Source organism: Rhinolophus sinicus, linkage group LG03, assembly GCF_036562045.2.
Source record: "Rhinolophus sinicus isolate RSC01 linkage group LG03, ASM3656204v1, whole genome shotgun sequence".
Lineage (NCBI taxonomy): Eukaryota > Metazoa > Chordata > Mammalia > Chiroptera > Rhinolophidae > Rhinolophus > Rhinolophus sinicus.
The window spans coordinates 93941609-93946667 of NC_133753.1; the positions used below are offsets into that span (position 1 = coordinate 93941609).

General features: G+C 46.5%; 1 long non-coding RNA gene across 1 annotated transcript; it reads left to right on the forward strand.

Moving 5' to 3' along the window:
• Positions 1-1335: 1335 nt before the first annotated feature.
• On the forward strand, positions 1336-4796 carry LOC109449582 (uncharacterized). The gene is made up of 3 exons (XR_002137727.2): positions 1336-1514; positions 1967-2197; positions 2931-4796. It is a non-coding gene; the product is annotated as an uncharacterized LOC109449582 (long non-coding RNA).
• Positions 4797-5059: the final 263 nt, after the last annotated feature.

Here is a 5059-nt window from a genome sequence, read left to right on the forward strand (position 1 = left end):
CAAGAAACCTTTCCTGGACCCAAAGGAGATTGGAAATCTCAAGACACAGTCTCGCGACCCAGGGTATATTTAATTCTTGCACTCACTATGACATCTGTTAGTGTCACCCATTCATTCAGCATAGACTTATTAAGTGCTTGCTACTTGCCGGGCACTGTTCCTGGCCTTGATGATACTGCAATGAACCAAACAGACAGAACCTTCTGCCCAAGGCAACCATCAGTCCTAGAAGGGCAGGGATCCTGTGGGATTTGCCTGCCACTATAATCCTAGTGTCTAGTGAAAACAGGCCTAAATAAACGCTTGCTGAGAATTAAACCACAGAACATTGTTGTCTTCCCTGAGAGAGTGAAGATGGGGCTGGGGGCGCCATCCTCCTCCCGTTAAACCTGGAAGGATCTCCCAGTAGCACTGGCAGGAAACAGGTGCTGATGAGCAGTTTAGCAAGAGGTTAAAAGAAAAGAGAAGCCCCACCCAGGCGGAAGGGGGCTGTGGTCTCCTTGGTGAACAACCCTCCCCATGACCTCCACCTTCACCCCCTGTTTATCTGGCCTTGTTTGTAACCAGGCCAGCCACCCAGATTAACTGGGGCTGAAGGGGAGACGGGGAGGAAACTTTGTGAGTGGGTAACTATGACTAATCTGCAGAAACATTTCTGGCCCGGTGGTTCACCCCAGGCTTGTATGTGTCTAATTTCCTTAGGCAAATCGACCCCTTCATTTCACTCTGAGGTTTTGAGTTTTCCCTCAAGCTCCTGGGGAGAGCGGCCAGGGTGTTTTGCATAAGTGTGGAAAGCTTTGGAGATGGGGTCTGGGAGTGAAGGTGAGGCTGGGTGCGGGCCCTCAGGGGAGCGTCCCTCTGAAGGGTTTTGATATAATCCTCATGCACTCAACTGTTTCCTTCCAGGACACTTGGTAGAAGAATCTAACAGTCACACCAAAAGAGACAGAAGCATTTAGCATTTTATTTTCCCCCAAGGGAAGGGTGTGGAGTGGAATAAGAATTAGGAAGCACAGGGCGCTGAACAGGTGAGAAGTAATAGGTGCTATCTTTTGTACCCAAGCCAGGCGCAGAGCCCGACAGAGAGTGTGCATTTCACAGATGCTTTCTACGTGAGCTGGAAAAAACCTGGGATCTCAAAGCAGATCTCCCCAAGTGTGGGCCCAGCTCTATCACTTCTGTTCCATAAACAATGGACTACTGTTTCCCATGTCCTCTCTGTGCTGGGCTCCAGCAGGACAGACACAAAGGAGTTAACTGCTGTGTGTTTGTCCTTGAGAAAGTCACTTGCTGTCCTCCACCCTCATTTTCCCCACAAGAAATTCTTTTGTGCTTGCCTCAGAGGGTCATGCGGCTCACAAAGGACAAGGCTCTGCCCATGACAAAGGGCTATGGCATACGTGGTTAAATAGCAGGGCAGTCTTTAGTTAACCAACTTGCCAGCTTGCTGAGGCTCTGCAGGCCCAGGACACACCCAGGCCGTGAAGCCAGCAGGTACTCTCCAGTGTTCCCAGGTAGGTCTGTTCTGGGGAGTTGAGCAGTGTGTGCTTCCACATGTTATTTGTGGTTTTTTCTCAACCTGTACCTATCGCCTTTATTAAATAATGTACTTATTATTCCATAATGCAATGAAATATGAGGGCAAAAAAATAGGGCTGTTTCTTTGCAAGTTAGGTTGAATGCTTGCACTCAATACATGTGATAGCTAAACAGCTTTCTGGGGAATTGAATGTACGTGAGATAACTGTAAAGGTTAGAGAGAAAAAAACTGTGAAAACTGAGTCTTTGGCATTCAGTTCTATGTTCTCACCCCACTTTAAAAAAAGACAGAGGCTAGAAAATGACACTTTGTGGGTGTGGTTTAGTTGGGAAAGATGACAAAAAATTTCACTCAGCCAACCCAAATGTTCTCCACTTTCTATGATTGTTTTTGCCAAATGACCTTGATAAAGCTGGATCTGATTAGATTCCAGAGGGCTTGTCCTGCACCTTTAATGCCTGTCAGTGAACTGGAAGGGGACAGGGACAGTGCTGACTCCAGCCACACAGAGGGAGAGCCTGAGAGCTGGAGGGGCTTCATGGCCATGGGCGCAGACCCCGCCTGGGGTGGACACGTGGCTTCCCAGGCTCTCTGTGGTTGCCCCCAGGGACTCCACACACTGCAATCAGAGCCTGACTCCTTTCGCGTTGAATTCTGGTAAGAGTGCTTGACTCACTTCCATCTCCCCTTTCTGTGTTCCTGGAAGTGTCCTCCCTCACCTCCAGGTGAAAAGGCTCCATCACTCATGTTTAGTTAAGAAAAAAGCAGGTTCAGAAAGAAGCTAACACTGTAGTATGAATTCGCTTAAAGTAGTCTCAAGATGTCAATTTTCCCAGCAGGACAAGGGTCTTCTCATCCATTCAGATGATCCTTTATTTTTATCTAGGGCTTTCTCACCTCTTCCAATCCCAGGATCCAGCCTCTTCTTCCACAAAAAATCTACCATAGGCCACTAGGCCCCATTTCTACAGATTTCTGGCAAGAGTCTACCTGGCCCCTGCTTCAAATTTACAGGGGAAAATACTGTACCTTGCAGCAAGACAAATTCTAATTCTAGCACTCTCTTTTTTTTTTCCACTTTTATTTGTTTTTTAAGTGTATTTTTCTAGGACCCATCAGCTCCAAGTCAAGTAGTTGTTTTAATCTAGTTGTGGAGGGCACAGCTCACAGTGGCCCACGTGGGAATTGAACCGGCAGCCTTGTTGTTAAGAGCACTGCACTCTAACCTACTGAGCTAACCGGCCACCCCCGAATTCTAGCACTTTTTAACTCTGAGACCTTGGACTATATACTTACCTTTTCTGAAAGCTATGATTTTTTCATTTGCATAATGGAAATTAAAATAGCTCATTGTGATGGTTCATTGATTCAATAATTTTTTTTTTTTTAGTATCTACAGTGTGCCAAGCACTGTGCTGCAAGGTACTGGTGATACAGGAATGGAAAAACCAGACACCTTCTGGAATAACGGCAAGAATGAAGCTTTGCTGGTTGATTAATGGGCTGACACCGGTGTTGGCAAACTTTTTCTATAAAGGGCCAGATAGTAAATATTTTAGGCTTTATCCTGCCATTGTAGCACAAAAGCAGCCATAAACAACACATCAACAAATGAGCATGGCTATGTTCCAATAAAACTTCACAAAAATAGGCAGTGGGCCAGATTTGACCTGTGGGCAATACTTGGCCTACTTCTGGGCTAAAGTGTTAATATTTCTGGACCGAGGGCAGGTTCCAGATCACTTGTGGATTCAGCCTTGACTGGAGGATTTCCACATGCCTTCTCGCCCTCCATGAAGCGTCATGCCTTTTGCTCATGTGGATCTGGATATATCAGATCCCAAGCTGCTGAACCCAGCTTCCCTAATGGAGGAGTGTCACTTCAATAGATCCCAGGGTCCTTTGTAACAGATGCAGCAGACATGCCAAAGAGGCAGCAGATTCTGCATGGCCGGCAAGTGGGGGAGGGGAGCAAATTCCTATCTCTTCTCTGGTCTTCAGTTTGCCTCTCTTAAAATGAAAGGGTTGGACTAGTTGTTTCCCAAACTTGAATACTTATCGAATCACTCAGGGTGCTTCTTAAAAATGCAGATTCATAGGCCCTGACTTCAGAGACGTTGTCTCAAATTCTAGAGATGGCTTGGGGATTCTGGGCTATTAAGCAGTGCCCCAGATGATTCTGAAGGAGGACGCTTTGAGGAGCACAGAGTTAGGCCTCTTCCAACTCTGACATTCAGTGGTGTCAACAGAATAAAGGAAGCCCATCTGCCTTCGTTGGGCTGGGCTGGGCTGTGGTGGGACAGAGAATGGTGGTGGTGGGGATCATTATCTCGTCTGCAGGGACGTGGCAGGATGTGGTTGACCCTAACTTCCTGCAAATGGGGGAACCAGAGAACAGGGGGAGAGATTCACATTCTGCCTTAGGCTCAGCCCACATGCTTAGAATGTGCTCAGTGGGTATTGGGAAATGGGAGTGTGGCTCCGCCTCCCCTCTCTGACTTTAGGCAGGTCATCTGGCCTCTCAGAACCTCAGTTTCCTCACATGTAAAACGGGGATGATGAAAGGTCATTTGTGAGGACACCATGAGGAATAAATGATGTGATGTTTATAAAATAATTGTCTCAATCAATGGCAGGGAATTCTCTTTCAGTTGCGTGGGTGTCCCCTGTAAAGATCCAGGGGCCAGAGCCAGGAGCCTGCTCCAGGGGCTGGATTTACCAATGAGTCACTGCTCCCTGATGGTGTGAGTGCTGGCCTCACTTTGCTTGACTGCAGAATGGGTGCTAACGCACCTATGCTTCCCCACCCACTTCCTTAGGACACTCTTGAAGGCTGGATGCGACCATGAGACCATGAGATGAGACCATGAGATGCCAGTGCCCCGGTGCTGTCAGGGACCCTGGCAAAAAACGTCTAATATCATCCTTGTCAGTCAGGGAGGTTGCTGCTTTTAAACTGTCCTTGCTTTTCATTTGTTCTTTTTTAAACTGAGGAAGCAAAAATACAGCATCTCCGAAAGACATCATTTTTCAACACCAAGTTCTCCCTTTGCCTTCTTTTCCTCTGAGTTTATCAGTTGCTGAAGAAACAGTCATGGCATACTAACTGTGTGCCCTGTCCTGTGCTAGGAGTAGGAGGGCGGAGTACAGAAGTACAACAGTGGATCCCTAACCGTGAGAGACTCACAGTTCAGTTTGGAAGACAACGCATATCTGTGTGCATGGAAAGTGAAATAAATAGCAACATAATGGTGACAGTGATGATGGTGGAAATGGTGGAAAGAACGAAGATAAGGATACTATTGTACCATTCATGAAGCATGTTGATGACCATTATCTAATTTGATATTCATATCTATCAAAACTGTCCCTCCACAATTTTCCTGAAGAAACTGAAACTGATAACTTCTCTAAAATCAGATAGGAAGAAAGTAGCTGAGCTCGACTCCAGCTTCTTTCTTTTGGCCCGAAGATATCACAACTTTCTTCCTTCAAATTGCAACAGAACATTGCAAAATG